At 35.3% G+C, this 24076-nt stretch overlaps 2 long non-coding RNA genes across 2 annotated transcripts in view; both read right to left on the minus strand.

Moving 5' to 3' along the window:
• LOC126756058 (uncharacterized) overlaps positions 1-24076 on the minus strand; it is a 147567-nt gene that overhangs the window by 6124 nt on the left and 117367 nt on the right. The gene's annotated exons all lie outside the window — the stretch shown is intronic.
• Positions 3063-9349, minus strand: LOC126756057 (uncharacterized). The gene is made up of 2 exons (XR_007666542.1): positions 9162-9349; positions 3063-3432 (listed from the first exon to the last, which is right to left on the minus strand). It is a non-coding gene; the product is annotated as an uncharacterized LOC126756057 (long non-coding RNA).

Consider the following 24076-nt stretch of genomic DNA (forward strand, 5'->3'; position numbering starts at 1 on the left):
GCTCTTAATCGAAAACGTATTAAGTGCCATAACTTAGCCTTAAATTAAAATACGGAACTCAAATATGGCACAACGAATCATATTAAGCAGAGGCAGCTTTGGTTTGAAAAAAAGAGGTCCAGGCTCCTAATAAGTTTATTATATAAATGGTAAAATCCTTCCGAAAGACATAAGAACTATGTATTATGAAAAAAATTTTTTTGATTATTATAACAAATAATACACAGAACAAAAATCATTCGAATGTAGTGAATAATAAACATGCGATCCGGATTAGAGAATACGGATAGAAAAAACCCTGTCCGGATCAGTGGAATCCGGATTAGGCCAATTAATTTATTATATAAATGCTCCGAATGACAAAGCTATTTTGCACAGAACAAATTACGATAATGGAATATAATAACAGAAAATCGAAGTGAATCCTGTACTGATGTTAGTATATACATATGAATGTCAAAAATGCGCTGAATCCGGTGAATTGTTGCTTCCCTTAGCCCCCATATACCTAATAATGTATATCGCCCAAAATTTGAGTTAAATCAATGAAAATGAGAGCGATATTTTACTAGTAACAATGTATGATGGTATGTGAGAAGCATTTTATTAGTATTTGGCATGTTAATAATATATAGAATAGATAAAATCGGTCCGATAATATCCCCAAATCGCATATTTTAAAATAAAATTTTGGCAGCAGCTGAAGCAGGAATTTCCTAAACTTTGATTCTTGCATGGACAGCATCAAAACCTCCAAATTATGCAGATCGGACCACTATATGATAGAGTTGCCATTCAAACTGATCGACCAAAATCAATTTAAAGTTGATACACTTTTATACTATAAAATTTGCACCTAAATGGAAGGGTACTTTAGCTTCGGAGTAGCCAATGCTAACTTTTTTTCTTGTTTTAATTTCCTTCAACACAACTATCCGCCAGTTTGTTTTATCTAGTTCTCTGAAATCAAGCTGTTTCGTCAGCAGGAATATTCAGAGAAACAGAAAATTTACTTTCTTCTCCATCATATGATTAAAAGCGCCAAAAACTTTTCGTTTTTACCCTGAGCACCATCATTGGTTGCAAACGTTTAACTGAACTTAACGGAACTGGGTGCTCAACTAAATAACATTGAAAAAATAGTACACGAAAGTGAAGTCAAAGGAAAAATTTAAAATCTGCTGTATAAATTGCATATATGTATGTATGCAATATACTGTATGTATGATACATATGTATGTATGTAAAAGGAAAATGGAGATATTACAGTTTTCAATTGTTGGCGGCCACATTTCAAATCAATTTAATAACCAATCTTCGTTAAGTCCTTCATTTCTCATTCATTAATTAAAAGGAAGTGTTGACGCTGATCGGAAAAAAGGAAAACGAAGGATAACGCAATTGAATATCCGACCCACAATCGACAATGTTGGTAGCTGTTTAGATGGAACTAAAAGCTCACCAAGCATAAATATGTAAGCATGCAAATATGAAGGTGGAACAAATTTCTGGATCCATGTAAAGACCAAACATACGTAAATGTGGTAAATTAACTACTGACGAACCTAATTCTTAACAATCTTACGAAAGTTTGTTGCTGGTATTTTACAAATTTTAATACGCTCTCGAAAATAGCAATAAGAAAGTCGAAAGAGCGGCCCTTCACCAGTACAAACCTAAGACGGATGTGTGCTCTGAGGAACTTCAGAGAAAAAATATTGGCCCTTTTCAAGTTAGCTCTTGAAAAAATTACAGTAAATCAAAATTCGAATAGTTGTGGATAACTGACTATAACGACATAACGTTTTTCTTAATGTTGATATCACTGTTTGAGATTTATGGAGTGGAATTATTTTCAAGTATTACCAAAACTTCATGGTCATAGTCATAGACTCCCTACGTTTGCCTTGTGTCCACGATATTAATACTAATATCAACCTAAATAATGTTCATGTGAAACAAATTTAAGGAAGAAGCTTTTAATGCAATTCTGTTTATTATTACACATTTTGAACAACTGAAACGGGTTAAAAACAGATATTTGGTAGTCGAAAAATCTTTTCGTATTTCTAATCAAACTTCAACTTATTTTTTTATATTTATAATAATAAATAAATAAACAAATATGTATCATTTTGGTCGACCCTTTTTGCTATTTTTCCGCTAGAGACATTATTCCATCAGTATAAATCGAAATTTCCAGAACGGAAGCGAGCGAACCATTGTTGTGCTGCACGAACTGATACAGCATCGTCTCCGTAAACTTCACAAATTTTATTAGTGGCTAGCGTGGCATTCTTCCCTTTTTATACAAAAATTTCAAAATATAGCGAATTTCTTCATTATTTTCACTCATTTTTGAACAGATGTAACCTATTTTCAACTTCCCCGAATTTAATTTGAATAATGTAAAGTTTCATAAATCAAAATATAGGCTGTGAGGAATGTTTGGAAGAAACTTCAATTATTAGTTCACTGATAATCGAGATTTCATATATTTTTCAAATACCGTATTTTTGTAAATGGTTCCTAATGTACTATACGATTATCATCAGATGGAATTCAAAATAGCGATTATCTTGGAAGAAGTGGTTTGAACCGATTTCACCTATTTTTCAATTTTCCCGAATTTCATTGAAATCAATATGGTTTTTGGTTTTAATTTTGCCATTTCTTCCGTAAAATTTAGTGTTTCTGACGTTTTTTGTTAGTCCGTTAACGCACATTTTAAATGATTTCAAAATAATGTACACTATGTAGAGTTTGGTTGAAATAGCTAAGTAGTTTCCAAATTCTTATTAGATAGCGGAGGGCCACGCCCACGTTTCAAAAAAATGACTTTTCCAAATAAAATCCCTTGTCAAAATCAGCCATAGGCTGTGAGGTAAGTGAAAATGGAAAGAAACTAGTATCAAAAACAGGAGAGTAATGTCGAGTGCGATGGCCGAAGCCGAGCTAATACAGTTATGGCGAAAAAAAAACACAGCTTCGATTGGCTAGTCAAAACCGGCTTTTTTATAAATCTCCAAAGACAGTGTGAACAGTCTAGATTAGTAAATATATTAAAGTTAATACAATATTTTTTATTTTAAATTTTTGGTCGGAACATGTTATAATGAAAAGATTTCAAACTTCCGGTTGACTTTGTACCCCATATATCGGCCAAAATGTGAGTAATCTTACATATCACATATACATATGTATGTATAGGCTACAAGAGTAGTATTCATGGGCTACATATATCTCTGCACTTATCTTTTATCGGAAACAGCTAAATCTCTATTTTCCAAGTACAAGAGTTTCTCATCTTTTAAGTCCATAAAGTTTGCTAATCGTTCGGCATTGGTTGACTTCAATTTTACTTCACATTGCTTCGCACATAATTCCATTAATATACATATAACAGAGTCGACGACAAAGAACAAGTCTGAACTGACATTATTTTAGAAAAAAAAAAATAATTAATTTGAATAGCTCTGCGAATGGAAAGGGTCGAAGAAACATGCATTGAAATTCGACTTCGACTATGAATATATAACTTTTCACAAATACTACTATGCTAGTGTATAGGCATATTGATGACATAGATAACTTGATACGAGTCTCTTTGGTTCGAGAGAGAGATGTCAAAACTCGCATTTTTATAACATTTGCCAATGATGTCACTGCTGAAAAATATTAGATTGGGCATGTTATAAACAATTTTTGGGTATTTTGCAGTTTCCACATTACCATTGAGGTATGCAAATAGCGCGTTACCTTTATTATTTTTAGGTGCTCGGTTCCCCAGTAGGCCTATATCACCCATATATATAAATAATTTTGCAAACTACTGACATCTAATTTTACAAAATTTTTACAATGTACTAATTTTGTTAGTTCGTTTTAGCGCTGCTCTTCTGGCATCCCGCCTTTTTCACTAACTGCAGGTTGACGGGACCTTGTCTCGCTGCCGGCTGACAAGCGAGAGAGCAAGAAAAGAGATTCTGATCAAATTATCTATGCTGATGTCAACGCTAAGAAAGGCATCGAAAGCTAACCAAATCCCAATATAACAACCCCAGCAAAGTAATTAAAAAGTCACTTTTCATAGAGTCGTCGAGGTTCACTACGGATTGGAAAGCACTTTGCGCACGCGTGTCACTTTGATCAAAGGATCGAAAGAATCCAGATAAAGTCAGTGTGGAAGTAGACCAGATGAATCTTTTTCAAAACAACTTAGATAATATATGCATATGCAATTGATTACTCTCCCAGTCTAAATTAAAATGGATATATGTATCTGGTAAAACTTAGTACTTTCAATGTGAAAGTCAGATAACTAATATGTTACCACCAGCAAGCCTTCTGTAGTTCACATATAGTACATACGTATGTATGTATGTACATTAGAGTGATTCAAAAAAATTTTTTTTTTTTTTTCGTTTGGTACTCGGAAAAATAGGTTCCTAGACACTTCTAAGAAATCCTCTCCAAACATGAGTTTTTAATTGTAACGGGAAGGTCCTCCTACATACGGTTTTTTATTTTTTCTTATTATCAGATAGAAAAATTTATATCTTGCTTCCAACTACTTGAAAAAATATCTTGTTCCTTAGATTTTGTAGGAAATTGAATGCTCTACAAAAAAGGCCTATTATGATTTTTTCGTAAACCCATACGTTTAAAAGATATTAACAGTTAAAGTTTGATTATTTTTGGAAAAATTTTTTATTTCTTATGAATTTTATAACTCAATGAAAAAAAATTATTATGAATGATGAAACTCACAGTTTTGTAGGAAATTTACTGCTCTATAAAAATTGTCTCTTATGATTTTTCGATTAAGTTAAGCGTTTACGGGATATTAATCGTCAAACATCAATGCATATTAAGGTGGATCAAAAAAAAAATTTTTTTTTCGTTTGGTACTCTGAAAAATAGGTTCCTAGACACATCTAACAAAGCCTCTCCAAAAATCTATTCATAATAATTTTTTTTTCATTGAGTTATAAAATTCATAGGAAATACAAAAACGTCAATAATGAACAATCAAAAACAGCCTTGAATGACAGAGCCCCCTTTTGATGACGACCATGGCAAACGAAATATGGATTACGATTTGACGTTATGCACCTTGAATGTGTGGTCCCTTAATTGAAAAGAAGCCGCTGCCCAGCTGGTTAATGTCCTCGTGAAAATAAAGGCTGACATCACTGCCGTCTAAGAAATAGAATGGACGGGACAAGGACTGAGGCGAGAAGTCCTTTTGGCATTTGTTACAGTGACCATATTAAGGAGCGCAAGTTCGGTGTGGTGAGAGAGACTCCATCGTGGAGTACTGTCATTCACTCCGGTGGATGAACGTCTAGCCATAATCCGCATCAAAGCGAGGTTCTTCAACATCTCGCTGAATTGCGCCCACGCACCGACGGAAGAGAAGAACGATGTGACCAAAGATGCCTTGCCGCCATGATGTTAAAATCGTGCTTGGCGACTTTAACGCCAGGGTGGACAAAGAAGGTATCTTTGGCACAATAGTCGGTAAATTCAACCTCCACGAGAAAATATCCTCAAATGGGTTGAGGCTGATCGACTTCACCGGAGCCCTAAGTATGGTTCTCTGTAGTACTAGATTCCAATATAGAAAAAATCACCAAGCTATCTGGCTGCGCGCGTGAATATTTTCAGTCCATATTTTTGGCGCATAGCAGCTTTGTAACCTGATAACCGAAAGCGTTTATTTATTGCATTTGCGTACCTCTGAACTTACCTTTATATGCTATGACCTGCTCATCAATGCTTTGGTGTTCCTCTTGAGATAGATTGTTGAAATTTTCTTTGAGCAAAGATAATATGTAGTGTCCGAATTTTGTATAAATTGCCATAATAAATTTCTTTATTTCCTCAAATTTATTTCTCGGCATCGAATCTGTTTTTGCTGTTAATTTCAATTTTTGGGGTCATGCCATTCTAAAAACCGGCAGCTGAACTACGCCCAAGTACAACTAAACTCCAAGAAATCGACGAATGTCACCATTTGAGCAATTGAATTCACTGCCGGATTCTTGAAGAGAACACATATTGATCTGTTCCACAATTGAATTGGCTTATTTATTATTTTAATGTTTTCTTCTGACTCTTTCCAAGTAAAGTCTTGAAAGTCGATTGGTCTTTTTCTCCATTTCAATTAGGATAAATCAACTTTTTCATTAATTAAGTCATCCATATTTTCTGATTCTTTAGAAATTTCATGATTGGCAATATTTTTTATTATATCGATTTCTAACTCTTCACCATTTTCTAAAAGCACAGGGTATTGCAGTAGGAAATTTTTTTTGAAAAAGTAGTCGTGGGCCCGCGCTCTAATAAATTTAATGTATACATATGTACATATATCTCCTAAACCATTTAAGCTACAACAACCAAATTTGCTCAGCACGAATATTATTAAAAGTCGCATTCTTTTCATATTCCTGTAGCACGGTGTGAAAATGGATGAAATCGGACTATAACCATCGGACTACTTCCCATATAACACAATTTTAAATTCCACTTCATTCTTTCATTTTTCATTACACAAAATCAAGAAATAATTAATATAATGGGATAAAACTTTGCACGAATATTTAGACCCCGGTACCTATAGTTAACTTTTGATCGAAAATGTCGGTCAATGTGTGATATACATATACATATATAACTGCAATTAAGGGATAATCCTTCTCTTATAACGGTTTGTCTGTATGTCAAAAATGAATTGAATCTTCCCTTAGCCCCATATACCTAATATAAAGATTTTCAAATTTCCGAGTGGCTGTTCTGCATATATCGGCCGATATATGAGTTATCTCAATGAAAATAAGAGAGCGTGTTTTATTCATAACAGTGTATTTTTGTGCTTAAAATAGATAAATTTAAGCGAAAACTTGACCTAGCCCCTATATAACTAACTTTTAGGCCTTAAAGTAGTATTTCCCTGGCTTTGATTCTTGAAAGCTGCAAGAGTATAATATGTTCGGTTTTACTCGAACACTCCCCTTCCTTATTTGTTTTTTCATTATTTGTTTGCAAAACTGTCTAATTATTTTTTTGAAATTTATCTTTTAAGTAGTTTAATTAACTTTTTATAAACTTTCGCATGACTGACGCGCTCTACTTCGCTTCGAATAATGAGTCATAACATGATTGATCATGATCATGAACATCAGATGTGTATTTTAAAGAGATTTTGTGTATTTGACTCTTTAAACGATGCTAAACATAGAAGTTGCTTATAAGCAACTTTGGGGCTGAAAGAGTTAATATGCACTGTTCAGGATATAAAAATACATATGTAAATAGCGTTCGAAACGTATTTATATATAAATCAACTAAGAGTTAAAATTGGGACTAAACATACAAATAATAAATAAATACATAAATGTATGAAACACATACTACTGTGATCAAATTGAAAGGTGTATCACGCCTTCTTCGATGCAGCTTTTATGTCCTTTGAGTCAAAACGGTGTCCTCGGAGTGGTAATGTGAATTTGCTGAATAGCCAGAAGTTACACAAAAGTAAATCAGGCGAATGCGCTGGTTGCGATATTTGCGACTTCTCTGTTCAATAAATTCAGTCGTAGTAAAAAACGAAGAATTCACTTTTAGAGCCTCACAAAACGATGCGTATTTCTAATACTAATGAATATATATTTTGACGTGAAATTTAGCATAGATGTCACTAACAGTACTACCAACTTACAGAAAAAAATTTGCCGATTCGAAAAACACGCGAAGTATAAATTAAAAATTCACCTTTCAATTTGATCACAATAGTACATACATTATTTACATTTGAAATAAATATAAAAGAGGCTACTCACACAGGGATTGGATCATTGAACAGATTTCTGTTGAATCTAACTTGAGTTAAATACAATTGCTATTTAGAGGAGAGTTGAAATTCGAGAAACTTTCTAATTCAACAAGCACACTACTTACTTATTTACTTATTGATAAATGGTAGGTAACACATTTCTGAACAAAGTTTCCATTATAAATATTTATTTGTGCGTTTGTATGTTTCTACACGAGATCCATTATGTCGTAATGTGGAATTGTTCGGGCAGAGGTGGCCTGTAATTTGAACTCATTTTCTGCGCTCAGCCGGCAGCCGGCTGCCTGCAGCGGTTTTCTTCTCAACAATTATCCATTGTGAGTTGGCATTGTTGTGTTAATGAAATAACGTTCCTCTTCTTTGCCGTCCTATTCCGATTCCAATATGTCACATTAGTAACATGACTACGATGGCGACTCAATTTGCAGTCGCAACAGTTACTGATTTTTTAATTCTATTAAATGACAAAAGACACTTTTACCTTTGCGAAAAGCATACCACATACAAACATACTTATGAGACATATACATGTAAATATGTATGTAATATATATATATATCAGGTTCATATGTATGCAACCATTTGGAAAACGAAACTTTTGTATTACGAGGACAAAGTGGAAAATCAGTGGTGGATTATTGCCACAACTCTGCTTGTGAAACTCCATATTGAATTTTACGCAGTAATATGAATGGTTGAATAACGAGGGGAGTGGTTAAATCTGCGTCAAGGCAATGTGGTTCGTCTCAATGGAAACGTGTCATGTACGCTTATGACGTGTTAAGCACTAGCCCAATTTGGACTCGCTTATACATATGTATCATATATATATATATGTATGTATGCACATATAGACGTGTTGAATTCAAAGCATCCGGCGTATTGACAAGGCATCCTCACTGAAGTACTTGCTTCTGCCGCGCCCATTCAACTCACAATCAATTACACCTATGAATGCAGTAATACAAACTTTGATTGCAGAATGTTGCCACATTTGTTGAAATTACTGTAGGCTACAGCAAGGATTGAGCATATCTGAAGACCGAGTGCCATTAGGTTTTGCTTGTAAGTTGAAGTTTGTTCCCGTTTTTCCTATTTTGCATGAATCAAGGTCGCAGAAGTCTGCTTGTGGTTCCCGGCGAAGTTTTTCCCTGATCTGGTAAATTTCAGAAGTAAATAAGTCCACCTTCTAATGATGCGTGAGATCGGTATTTCTATAGAACAGAGATGATTTAACTAATAAAACTCTCAATTTCTCACTAAAAAATTAAGCTGGCAATCGCAGTCTGCTGTTGCTTACATTTACATTTGTGTAGCAAGCTTCTTAAATTCAGGAGCTGAATCCTTTCAAAAAGTATGGCAAGTTTGTTATATAATACAATACATGCGTATTACGTATGGTCCTTTATCAAGCCCCGTAAATTTTGGCACTGTAACTGTATATTATTCTACCCATGGCGAGAAGTCAATCTCAAGAGCTGATGCATGGCCTCGTTGACAAAGACTAACGACACTTATAACCATGTGCAATTATTGGGGGATGCAGCAAATAAAATATCACCCCTACAAGCTCATGTAAAATAATAACTGTATAAATACATACTATGTCAATGCATGTATTTAGGGTGGAGCTTTTTGAAAGAACCTTTCCACCTACAAGTATGATTTCTGTAAATAAATACATACCTAATAACAAACCTAGATCTTTTATAAGCAAGCGCCGAAAACTTCGTAAACTTCTTCATTCGATGGTTTTGCATGTATTATATTATTTTACCGAGAGAGTGAGCAGAAGTTTTATCAGACCTCTTGGCATGTCTCAAATAATATCTATTCTATATTTTCAAAATAGTAAAAGTTAAGTATAAAGAAGTGTTTCTTCGAAAATATGATCTAAGATTTTAACAGCAATTGTAATTCCGATGATAACCTTAGCGTAAAGTACAGCATGATTTTTCAGCGGCGCCGAAGCTGTCATACCCTTCACAGGTACATGAATATGAGAGTATAAAAAGTTGTTTAGCTTGATTCTGACCGGTCAGTTCGGTCAGGACAGCTATATGAAATAGTCAAGACAGGTAGATATATGAAATAGTGGTCCGATCTGAACAATTTTTTCTGATGCGTTGGTTAATAATCTACAAGCATGCCATATTTCATGAAGATCACTTGCAAAATTAAAAAGTTTTCCATACAAGGACTTGAGTTTGCTCGTTTGGATTGTAAGGCAGCTGTATGCTAAAGTTGTCCGATATTTGACCAACATTTCCAAAAGAGAGTTCATTAACTGAAAAGTAGCTGTAAAGTATGTTTGATTAATATTCTGTCTTAATTATATACTCGTCAGCACTTCTTCATAGGTGAACCGTCGGAAGTCGGAAGTAAGAGCTTGCGCTCACAACGAATATTTTGAAAGTAGAAATCCTCGAACCAAAGATACTAGCTTGTCGACATAGCGTCGAAAAAAGCATTTAATGCATTGATCTAACTTAATGTACAATAATAAATACATATACATATATATGAACTTTTGTATGGGAGTATATATACTTACATATGTATGGGTATATGTATAGATACGAGTTGAATTGCATGTACATATGTCAGCGCTCCAGCTGGGTAAAGTGTCATTTAATAATCATATTTGTATGTACGCATATCCTATATGTATTTGTAATGGTAGAAAATGTGTCAGAGTTACAGAAGCTAACGGTGACTCTGCCACCGAACAACCAACCCCATGTGAATTACATGAATTCGCCATCCATTCATTGGAACCATTCGTTCTTTATTCGTTCATTGAATCACAGCTTTATGTGTTTAAGAGCGTTAGCCTACCAGAGCACAGAACCCTTGGCAGATGAAAACTAATAATGGCGCAATAATAACTGATTTCTTCCCAATTGAATTCGTTAGCGAAAAAATCGCAAATGTCGCATTTGATGACGGACAATTATGCATGTCTGCTGATTGTCGGTGTTGTTGTACGTGAGCATGATTAATTGGTGGATACAATAGCCCCAATATATGTAGGGGCCATCGGAAAATGTCGCTACTTAGACTTGCAAATATAATACATACATACATACATAAGTACATATGTATATGGTGATTGATTTCCGCGAAATTTAAATCTTCAATTTGTATTGCGCATTATGTGTAATTGTTGAAAGATGGAAACTGGCCTTAAATAAATTATAGCTCAGAATCCAATTTATTGCGGGCATGCTATTCCACTAAAATATATGTATATGTACATACATACAAGGTGCGTTCTAGAGTAAACAGGACTTTTTGAATCTAGCGCCCCCTGCTGGCGCCATCTATATTTCGACTGGTGCGTTCGAATCTGCTATCGTTATCGATCCAGTCCAGAATTTCAGAGAATTTCATGACATTTCATTGATTGGAAGTGAAGTTATTGCGTTTTAAATGTCAGTATGTTTGTGTTATCGGTGCGAAAATAAGCTTCGACTAACGAGCCAACAGTAAATTTTGTTTTAAAATTGGTAAAACTTTTACCGAAACGTTTCAATTGATGAATCAAGGTTATGGCGATGAAAAGTGTGTGCACGGTTTGTTCCGCACAAATTGACTGACGACCAAAAATTGCTCAGAATCCAAAATTCGAAGGACATCATTAAAGTGGTCAAAAAGGACAAAAACTTCCTTTACCATTTTGTGACTGGTGACGAAACATGGTGTTTCCAATATGATCCCGAAACGAAACGCCAGAGTGCTGAATGGAAGGCACCGGACGAGCGGAAACCCAAAAAATCGCGCATGGAGAAGTCAAAAGTGAAGACAATACTGATTTGTTTTTTATGAATCCAAGGGTACTGTCCACAAAGAATTTGTTCCGCCCGGCCAAAACGTTAATGCGGTATTCTGCCTTGAAGTTTTGTGGCGTTTGGTGCGCCGTATTCGACGTGTTCGGCCCGAATATCGCGAAGATGAAAGTTGGCGTTTGTTACACGATAATGCACCGTCTCATCGATCGACGCTTGTGACCGATTAATTGACCAAAAATCACATTTTAACCATTAACCACTCCCCGTATTCACCTGGCACCGTGCGACTTCTTTCTTTTCGGAAAAATGCATTTGCCCATGAAAGGAAAGCGTTATACAGACGTAGAGGCCATTCAAAAGGCTTGCACCGGCATACTGGCGGCCATACCGGCCAACGAGCTAAAACACTCGTTCGACATGCTTTTGGACCGTGCAAAAAGCTGTATAGAAGCAGAAGGAGACTATTTTGAAAAACCCATTTGTTCTGTTTTTTTTTAAAGTCCTATTTACTTTGGAACACGCCTTGTAGTTGCCGTTTAACGTTGCATTCGTCTGTGCAATGCTTCGAGTGGTTGTTAAATTTTGATTGTTTTCTCAGCATTTGGTATTTTACCCAAAACTATAATTATTATTTCTTTTTTAGTTTCGAACACAGAAGAAGTATATTTCTTTATTTATAACTTTTTTTTACCTTTAACGTAATGGAATGTAAATATTCTAATATTCTATCTTTTAAGTTGGCCCAAACTTTACACAGTGTGCTAAATTCCACTAAAATCGGCACTGTATATATATATATATATATATCTAGATATATAAAATAAAGTCGTGTTAGTTACACTATTTATAACTGAAGGTTGGCTGAACCGATTTGGCTGACAAATGGTGAGGAGGTAGCTTAGAACCAGGGACGACATAGGATAATTTTTATCTCATTGTGTTAAAAGTCAATAAAATACCAAAATTATGTTTCAAATGATAAGCATATGTTCAAAATTCATGTAAGAATCGTTTGAAAATTGTATTACTTAAAAAAAAGAAAGAAATAACTAAAAAAAAATACCAACAGAGAGGTAATGCGAGAGAACACTAATTTTCGTATGCATGCATACTTAGTATATGGGTCAGATAATTTTAATATCACAAGAAAAAATGGCATTTAGATTTTCGTCGTATAGGCATTGCCGTTACTTTGCTAAATTATGGGCGAAGGAGGCAAATGGCGTCTGACATAAAAAAAAAATAGCGGAATAGCTGCTGTGTTGATAACAAGGTCTATTATTGGGTAGTCAAAAAAGTACATATATTCGTATTTTGTCAATAGATGTTGTCGCAGTCGTATATCTCCAGTGCTACCAATCACATTGTGTCATACCATATAGTGTTGGAAAGGTGAGATTTTTAGCTTCATTTAACCAATAATAAATTCGGGAATCAGCTGTTCAAAAATGAGTGAAAATAATGAAGAAATTCGCTATATTTTGAAATTTCTGTATAAAAGTGGGAAGAATGCCACGCAAACCACCAATGAAATTAGTGAAATTTACGGAGACGATTCTGTATCAGTTCGTGCAGCACAACAATGGTTCGCTCGCTTTCGTTCTGGGGAAATAAATATTGGGAATGCAGTTTTATTATACAACTCCAACCAAATAAGCAGTGCAATGGATCAGTAATCAGTCCATGAATATTATACCACGTGCATCCAAAACGATTGATGCTATAACCTTGCCAGCCGACTTTTCACGCCAGTCCTCGGTATATCATATGCACTTTACTAGGCTGATTGTCGATTGGACTCCAGTGTGAAATGATGGAGCCGTGTTTCTATTGTCACACATCGACGGCAAAACTCGGTTTTATTATGATTAAAGAGCACTCAAACACTCGTCAGAATCAGCAATTCGTAATTTTTGTTGGATTACGAACTTGCGCAGCATCCACTTTCCACAGAGCTTTCGCCTCTTTGTGGCGTCCACTGCATTCATTGTCCTCGGTGCTCATTTCGCCTCTTTCAAACTCAGCAAATCTCTTTACAAAGGTTGATTTTCCTGGTGCAGAGTCCAAATTCAACAGCATTTTTGCCCCAAAAAGCAAAGCTTTATTAACACATGAAATGCTTTTTGATTTACTTTTAGTAAACTAACACAAGTTGCTTCACCCAAAATTCTGTATTTCATTAACTGTTAGTTCCTCAGTTGCAAAATTTGTATACGTATCTTTTAAAGGTAGGGGCTGACTAGAGATCATATAGATGGTATTAGTAGTACCATGTATGTTTATATCAGCCATAGTAAAGCAGTCCGTCCAGATTGCAGATATTTCTCTCTTTATATCACATACGCTTACTACTTAAGATAGAAAAATCTTCAAGTTTTAAGGTTTGGTTTGGTTCTATAAGCTATTTTCTACCGAAGGACCTAACAATTTGTATCGAAATGAACTATTCTTTCAAATTTTATAAATATACAAGGTCTGTCGCAAAAGAAACACAACTTTTTAAATATGACTGTTTCTGGTGGCGCCACCTATTGTTGGGTATATGAAATAAAAAGTTTGATCTCTTGTTGACATTTCGTAAACATTTTAAGACAATTGGATAACTACAATCGATATTATCGATCAAAAAGTGACAGCAGCTTTTGGTCATCGGTCGTAAAATGCAAAGAGCAAATATTAAATATTATTTTAAACTTGGGAAAACGTTTACTGAAACATTTCAAATGATGAAAAAAGTTTATGGTGATCAGTGCCTATTCCGTAGAAATGTGCATTAGTGGTTTCAGCGATTCCAAGAAGGTCGTGAGGATCTCTGTGACGATCAGAAGTCGGTCATCCTCAGAAGTCAAAAATAAAAACAATGCTGATTTGTTTTTACGATTCCGAGGGTATTGTATACCGAGAGTTCGTCCCACCTGGCCAAACGATTAATGCTGTGTTTTACCTTGGTGTTATGAAGCGTCTTTTGTCACGCATTCGTCGTGCTCGACCACAATACCGTGAGGCAGGGTCCTGGCGCCTGTTGCACGATAATGCGCCGTGTCATCGGTCGACGGTCCATATTAACCATTAATCACTCACCCTACTCACCTGATCTGGCACTCCGTGATTTTTACCTATTTGGAAAACTTCATTTGCCCATGAAAGGACACTTGTTTCAGGACATTTCAGCTATCCAAAAGGCGACGATCGATATTCTCAAGAGCATTCCGAAAAATGACCTTAAACACTCATTTGAAATGCTAATTGACCGGGCTAAACGCTGTATCGAAGCACATGGAAACTACTTTGAATAAAAAAATATAACTTTTGAAAAATATTAATTGGTTGGTTTCTTAACAGTCCTGTTTTTTTACGATAGATAATTCCCATATGTAATATATACTTTATATAACGATTAATATTAAGAATCTAAACGTACTTGTTTATACATAAATGGAAGAGGAGTATAACCTCGTAAAAATGACCGTTAAACTTTACCAGGAATCTTGAATCTTCTTCAAAAGCTTTGGAAATAATAGATCTTGTAAGAAGACATCCATTATATTTGCATCGTTAGAAAGATTGGATTTAGGTCAAATATGCATCGTTTTGCTCGGTTTGATAATGCCACTCTCATAGAAACCCGCGTCCCTAATGGAAAAAAAACGGAAAAGCCGATTTTCACAAGCTTAAGACGGGTTTTTCATCAGAAAAAGTAATCATTAATACCAGGTCCTGCATATAAGACGGATGCATAAGTAAATCCCAACCAATATCCCGGAGCATCTGACAAGTTACTGTCAATTTGTATGGCTAAGCAATGTCCTGATGGAAGACACTTCCTCTCCTATTGGCCAAAGCTTGCCGCTTCCTTAAGGCTTAATTGTTTTGCTCATAGTTGATGAATCGCTGGCAATCCCATCAAAAGCATAACAAAACCGTCCTGACCGGTTAATCCAGGCTGGTCCCTGTTTGCGCTGGCTCAACGCGATTCGGCCACAACCATTCTCGTTCTTCTACTAAAGAATGGTACATTTCTTGGTGTCCACGAAAATTCCTTAGCGCTTATAACACCATTGAGTATACGATTTAATTGAGTTTTCTTAGAATTATTTTTAATAAAGATTCAATGGTTCCTTTTAATAATTGTGGTAAGCCGCAGGTTCTAACAGACAGTGATTTATAAATATAGGTGGAGAAATAATTTATAATTGTTTTCCTTCTAGAAACTTGCGCATATCAACCCAACTCCACTTGCAAGAATTTATTTTATTAGGTTGTTCTAGAGTTAAAATTCCGCAAAATCTGTAATTAACCAATATTTGTCATATTACGCTTTGACAGTTTTTAAACCGGTTAAGGGGTTAGATGGGTTTGAAAATTTAAAAAAATCGATTTTTTTTGTTTGCTTTATTAAATTCTACAATACCTCTAGAATATTGTCCTAAATTTTAAAGTTGATCTGAGTAATATTTTCGGAGATACAGCCTTGAGAACTTGTGCGCTCTAGGCTAGCTGCGCTAAGTGCCCCGTCTTTAAACGTGTTTTTCTCGAAACTGGGTTTTTGAAGTCGGTGGACACGATTTCTCGAAGAGTCATCGACCGATTTAGTTCGTATTGTGTACACGTTTCTAAAATAACATTATCTGGTTATTGAACGAAGGATTTTTTTGTTTCATTACAACTTATTTTTTAAGGACCAATAAATGGCGAAAATTTTACCCAAAAAAGAGATTTTTTGTTCAAAGTCTGAGAAAAAAAGGAAAAATTTAATATTTTTTTATTTTTTTCGTTCAAAAACGAGATTTAGATATGTACTAACGGAATATGCTTAGTTTTTTAATTTTATATGAACCAATAATAAGTTATGCTGTCCACGGCGAGAGCACTTTTTTGTGAGACACCCAGGGAAATGAGGTCTCTACGGCTGAATTTTCAAGATTTTTGTATCGAAACTTCAGGAGATATTGTTCAAATATGTAACTTTGATATAACATATTATATTTTTCAAATATATGATATATCAAAAAAAAAAAAAATTTAAAAATAGCTTTTTTTGTACCTTTGATCAAACTCTTTAAATTTATCTGTTTGGAGCGTAACATTAATAGTCCTCTTGTGTATTGAGAAAAATTATAAAGTATCAAACAACGTATTTTTAACGAATTCTATTTTAGGCAAATGCTTCTTTAATAGCATACTGATCTGAATATGTTGACTGTGGTTTACATAATGTATGTATGTATATTGATTTTTAATAAGATAATTTGAAGTTAATTTGGGCACTATTTTTCCATTTATTTAATGACCCTTGCACTGCAAACATTTCTGCGAATAAGAAAGATTTTATGGAACTAGAATAAGCATGCGTGCACCAGCCTTTAAATGTTACCAGAAATTGATACAGAAAATGTGTTGTATTAAGGTATAATACAGCGTACATACACACATCCATACAGTTGGCAAAAGTACAAGCGCTATATGCTAGCAATACATAAAAAGACGCGTTCGTTTCGGCGGGCGTTAGCTATCAGTGGATCAAAACTTTGAAGTGCTAACCATCTGCTACGCGACAACAGACGCCTCAGAAAATAGCAACCAGCTATCAACATAGCCATCTACAAATACAACACCTACTTGTATTATTTGTTTGTGTATAATGATAAGTGAGTTGGGCAATTGCCATTCAGTGAGGACAAGAGTTATCTCACTCACTCCTGTATTGAGTATATAAGCGAGAGGAGCGCCGTGGCGAAGGAATCAGTTTGACTGAGTAGATTGGGCGTTGCTTAGCTGAACACACCCCTTTCATCAATTGCGGCAATAGCCATATCTTATATATATGCATATATGGGTGTGTGTGTGTGTGTGCGGGGACGTTCACTGACACAACAGATACAATCAATTAGATACATATGTTTATTTATATATACTAACAAATGTATCTGGGTATCCGCATATGGATACAACAATAAATATGGCCTTTCAATATGATGCTTGTTTGTAACTTCGTTGGTATGTAATTTGTAAATACCGTTAATACATGCAAAACTGCATACATACAAGTACATTTGTAGATATACATACATACATACTTTAGCCTACATACAGTCATGGACAGAGAAATGGCGCACTTCTAAAATAAATTAAACAGATCAATTATTAGTTTGGGAAAACTTTAGAATACCGTCTCAGGATTTCGGGAATAAAATGGATATGGTCGGATAGCGGAGATTCTCCAGACCACTATTTCAAGTACGTATTTTTTCGATTTAAAATTAATTTTACACTTATATTTTTTATGTTCAGTAGCACTTCACTAATTCGTTCAAATATGTGCATCGCAGTACGGTAGTGTATGTATGCTTACTTTTTTGTTGTTACTTCTTACAATCGCATTCTAATGAAATTTGATTGGACAAATAAATAGGACACATGTGGTTAGTGTAAAAATATTCATTATTAATTGACAGTCGTGAAAAAAAACATTGTTTGAACTATAGCCGTTAAATAAAATTGAAATACTTAAAAAAATGATAGAAATTTGCATTGTCCTCTGAAAAAAAAGAAGAATGATTTCTGCTCTACAAAAAAAGTCAAAACTTCAACTCAGTTTGCCAAAATTATGAATTGTTTGAGAAAAATGCATGTAAAACAACGAAACATGCTGATAGAACCATCATCAGAAAAAACTAGGCTGATACTTTTAAACCTTCTCGAGGGACTATGGCTGAAATAAATGGGGAATTTGGGTTTAGCGTATCCAGTAAACTTGAACGAAGGCGTCTCAATTATGCTCAGTTGTTTGGACGAAACATTTAGAAAAAGATGTACATTTTTGGAAAAAGGTATTTTGGAGCGATGAAGCAAAGGTGAATCGTATTGGATTAGATGGCAAACCATTTGTTCGTCCCTCAGGTGTCGGGCATATAACTCCAGATACACAACAAAAATCCTTAAGCACGGCGGAAGTATAGTAGCATGATGAGCTGGGGAGCGTTTTCCTGGTACGGCGTTGAAACATTGATGAGGATTGATGGTAGCATGCTCCAATTTTCATACTTTAGCATTCTCAAAAATACTATGCTCGAATCGATGCCTGTGAAGCAGATTTTTATGCATGACAATGCACGCAGCTTAAAATGTGAAAATTTGGCTCGCTGCAGAAAATGTTTGCGCCCTGAACTGGTCAGCGCAAAGTTTCGATATCAACCCTCTTAAATTTTATATAACTATTTCTATAACTATTTTAATATGCAGAAAACTTTATTTTTTTTTTTAAAGAACTATTGAAAACATCCATTTTGTTTCATGTTTATATTAATAATACACATCGTCTTAATTCACGATCAAAGTGTTCTATTTCGCTGTCCATGACTGTATATGCACGACTGTGTGCACTCCTGCAGCAATGCTGCTGTTGACATTTTGAATAAATTTTAATTGAATTCACACAATGAAACTATTTACTTAACTTGCCACTTTGTGCAATGAGCTTGTGATCCACGTATTCCGTTGCGATGTGAATATACGTGCATATGTACATACATACATAAGTATATTTTTAATGTGCTTCGTTTTCTATGCATGTACATATGTATGTATCAACTGACAACCACGAAATAATTGTTATTGTATACATACATACAGATATGCTTAAATGCATGTAACGATGACAACGGGCTTAATAGAGCCACACAGCAAAAATAACAAGTATCTAACTATTGTGCACAGGAATACTGCGGATTCACAAGTGAATGTGGACATGAATAAATAATTGAAATCACAATTACAAAAATAAATACAAAAAGATAAATAGAAATATCATGCGGATGCGAATTTAAAGTATCTAAATGTTAGGGCGATTAGCCCGTTCGCTGATTGAATCGAATTTAGGAACTCGCGAAAGTCAATTTCACTCAGCCATATACTAAAGTAGATTTACCTGTAGCATATACTCTTGTCAGAAGACCAACTCAGCAGACCTAATCTCAGAGAATTCATCTCGGAATGTGGAATTATGGTTGATATTATTTGTTATGCCCCTATAATTAAAAAAAATGGAAAGTAGAATTCTATATTTTATATTGATATTGCTCTTCCAGTCGAAGCCTTTTAGCTTGTTGAGCACTTATGGAATTGTCTACAATTCAACTGCAATTGGCCGAAAAAATTATTAATTTGCATGTACAGTGCCAAATTCACGCAGTTAACGGGCTCCTGTGATTAACACTCTTCACTTCAAAGGGGCCGTCGCCCCGGGCGCAACGTCTTGGGGGCGGGCAAAACGATCTTCGCTGTTTTTTAATATTCAGAAAAATACTTCAACAAATTTTTTTACAAAATTTATTATAAAAGATAAAGAGTTGTACACTCACATTGTAATAATCTGAATAACAATGAAAAATTTTAATTTTTACTCGAATACTCTTCAGTCTTTGAATTTGTCTTATATCTTTTGGCATATATCTTTCTTAAAAATAGTGATAGAACTTAAAGATGCACTTTTCTAGCTTTGATCGCTGCAATATCACATATCATATCATTGTAATTTAACGGATATGTCACAGTTGAAGCATAGGGCAAACTGTGAGAGCGACACATTGCGACGTAGGAGTGACAAAAAAAACAGTATCTTTATTTTTACTCTGTCGTCGCGAGGTGTCACTCTCACAGTTACCCTATGCTTTGAATGTAACAAATACTTTTATTTCTCCAAATTTTCAAAAATGGTATTTAAAAACTCCAATTCGGGCAAAAATTCCTGCAAATTGTGTCAAAAGTCAAATTTTATATACTTAATATCGAAGGTATTTTGTAAAAATTCACTTTTGTTCGAACCACCTCAGGAAATTTGTAAGTAGGTAGATAAAGGGGGGCGGCAGAACATCCTTGGCCCCGGGCGCCCGAAGTTGTAGCTACGCCACTGAGTTAGGGGAAGTCCCGAATTCAAAATTCGATGATAAAAATCAATAAACAGAATGTTATCTCTACAAGTGTGATGGTGGCTAATATTGGAAGCTTAAATTACTTGTTATTTTGAAATCAAAAAATCTGCTATGCTTCAAGGACAAAAAACCTCTGAATGTCCATTATGAAAACAAAATGACTTCTGCAGCTAAAAAAAAGTTCAGTTCTCAAAACAGAAGCATTGTTCCCAAGAACGTCAAAGAAAACTTGAAAAATATAGAGCTTGTCCATTTTCCTTCCCACTTCTGACCAGTATTTCGGATAAGGAGTTGAGGTATTGTCACAGAATGTTAACCGTCCGGTCAATGACCAAACTTTCACCATTCGTTCAATGGCCGGGTACCCAGGTGGAGCAGATGTAGAAGTCGTTAGTATAGTGAATAAAAATTTTTATATATGGGGACATAGTCTATAGTTCTCGTAGAAATAACGAAAGCGGAGTGCCAAGGTCAAGGGATATTTAGGTACCTAAGCCGTCCCCCTCCCCTTTCCATTTCGGGCGAAAAGAAAGAAATGTGTTCAGTTGGAATTTTACAAGCGTAGTGAACAGCGTAGAAAGTATATAGAGATAAGTGAAAAAAAATATACAAAATAAATATTATCATTACACATCATACTAATAAAAAGGCAATCTCAACGTATATAGCATATAATGAAAAAAATCCAGAAAAAAAACAATTGGAGTGGAAAAATCTCGAGCTGCAGGAATTTTATGCATTTTTGGCTATTTTGATAACTTCTGGCGCAAATAATTCAAATACTGACAATGCAACTGTATTCATATCGATTATATTGCGCAGCAATAAGTATCAATCGCTTCTGGAATATTATTCGTTTTATTCGATTTGACGATGTCAATACTAGAGCTCAGCGCTTAGAAAGTGATAAAGCTACTCCAATACGAGACATTTGGACAATGTTAAATAGTAATTTAGCAAAACATTATAAACCAACAGAATACCAAACAATCGACGAGCAACTTTATCCATACCGAGGTCGAAGGTAGATTCACTCAATACATTCCATCAATGCCAGCTAAATATGGAATTAAAGTATGGTGGATATGTGATGCTGAAAATTCGTATCCACTTATTGGACAGCTTTACACTGGGAAATCGAAAGATGGTCGTGAGAAAAATGCTGGCGAAAGAGTTGTTAAAGACTTGGTGGCACCATACAAAGAATCCGGTAGAAACATTACAATGGATAATTTCTTCACAACTCTTCCACTAGCAAAATTTTTACTATCTTGGAACTTGACGATTGTTCTTACTCTGAAGAAAAATAAAGCATACATTCCACCAGCAATGGCTGTTTCAAAAACTCGAGAAGAATTATCCACTGTGTTTGGCTTTCATGAAAAAGTAACCCTAGGTAGTTATGTGCCAAAAAAAAAAAAACAAGGTAGTAATTGTGCTATCATCAATGCATCACGAAGCAAAAATTAGTGATAGTGAAAAGAAAAACCCGAAATCAACGAGTTTTATAACTGGTCCAAGCTGGAGTAGAGACGATGGATAAAATGCTTGGTAGATATACTACAAAAAGATCAACTCAACGATGGCTTCTAGCATTTTTTACAATATTCTCAATATTGCCTGCCTTGCAGCATATATTCTGTATTATGAGAATAATAAAATGCTTGTTTAAAATGCACAAATTATGAGGCGCTTCTCAACGAAAGTGGCGATTGAATCTCTTCTTCGCGATTCAACTGGAAGGAAAAAGATTACTGGTGTAGGCTACGAATGTCTTCAAAGTGAATTCAAAAAACGTCGCAAAACTAGAAAAATATGTACAGTATGTGCTTTTTTATATATGTACATAAATCTCAGCGGGTACCCGGGTACCTGGTTATTGAACGGACGGGGTATCAAGTTTGATAGTTAATAACTTTTATTAAATAATTGATTTTAAAAAATTTTGACGGAAAATGGGTGTCAAATAACTTTAATTTTGGGGATCCAGGCGGCCATAAAATTTTTTTGAGGAGGAGTTAAGAAAAATTGGCATGTAGATTGAAATGGATACCCGGGTACCGTCATTGACCGGACGGTTAATAAATAAATGAATGTATGTATGAACAAATTTTCCTAAAATATTTTAATTATCTCAGTAAGTAAAATATGCTATTAAAATAACTAAATGATATCAGCTAAGACTAGAATTAAAAAAAAAAAAATAGATTAAATTTATTGATCGAACGCAAATGTTCGTATTCGCAATAAGCTTAATTCATCTACGCTTACAATCTCAGCACCGCAAAAGTGGGAGTCCGGCCGCTTAGCCACTGTTTGGTATTATCGGCAGCAGATGCTACTCATTTGCTACATTCATCGATTTTAGTCCGGAAATATTTGGAGTCAGGTGAATAACTGTGCATGTGTACATTAAATACGCCTACCTGCGACTTCATTAGGATAATTACAGTATTCGTGCGAAATACAAGATCTCAACGGTCTGCACTGTAGTTAACACCGGCCACGCCTTCATCTGGCATCTAACCACACTACCACGGCGCTTTGTAAGTACGAGTGCGGAGCGCTTATATCCACTCTTTTTTGCATTTGAATGAATATTATTTGTAGATTCCAACTGAAGTAAATCCGAAAGTGCGTTGATATGTACATATACATATGTATGTATGTATGTATGAACTATAAGTTTCAGTGCGTTTCAGCATTCTAAGCTGTTCACTGTGTTTCCTCAGTTTTAAATTACATTTGAGTCCTCATATCAAATCTTTGTGTGTTCTGCTTACAACCGCCCAACTACTCAACTTGTGCATATTTTGCTATATCTTGATTATCTGCTGATTACTCTGACTGTGCCAGGCGCCGCCCGCTACCTGCGAGTCTTGTTGACTCCCAGTTGAGCACCAACGCGAAGCTACAAAACCGGAGCAAGCTCGCACACACGCCAAAACGCTGCTGCTGTGGCAGAAGTCGTGTGCGCGACTCCCAAATTCAAATCCATTCAAGTATAAGAAGTCAATCAGCTTCAAATGTGAAGGTTTTTCACTTTGCCAAATTGAAAGTGCGCCCGGAATCAATCGCCTTCGTCACTCCTTTTTTCATCTCGACAAGACGGTAGGCAAATCCACCCCAAGACATCGCACAAGAAACCCACACCACAACAACCCATTGGCTTGGATTCTTTGTCGCTGACATTCTCAAAGTAGCAACAAGCTTTGGCGTATATGTGTTGTGTATCGACACGTGACAACGCTGCCGCCTTCATGCTGCGCAGCTCATTCTTCAATTACCCTTTCACAGCTCATCGTCGGCATTATCGTAATCGCATCCTAATTGCAAGAAAATTACTCCCACGTGTTTGTGTAACCCGATCATCAAAGCGCATTTTTGAACATCATCAGCGACACCGACCAACCGGTTACAATTACGTACATAGCAACGCATGGATGAGCGGTCAGGAGAGTACTCGTATGCACCGCAACTTGTTGGACAAGAAG

This window comes from Bactrocera neohumeralis, chromosome 4 (assembly GCF_024586455.1).
Source record: "Bactrocera neohumeralis isolate Rockhampton chromosome 4, APGP_CSIRO_Bneo_wtdbg2-racon-allhic-juicebox.fasta_v2, whole genome shotgun sequence".
NCBI classification, from domain to species: Eukaryota; Metazoa; Arthropoda; class Insecta; order Diptera; family Tephritidae; genus Bactrocera; species Bactrocera neohumeralis.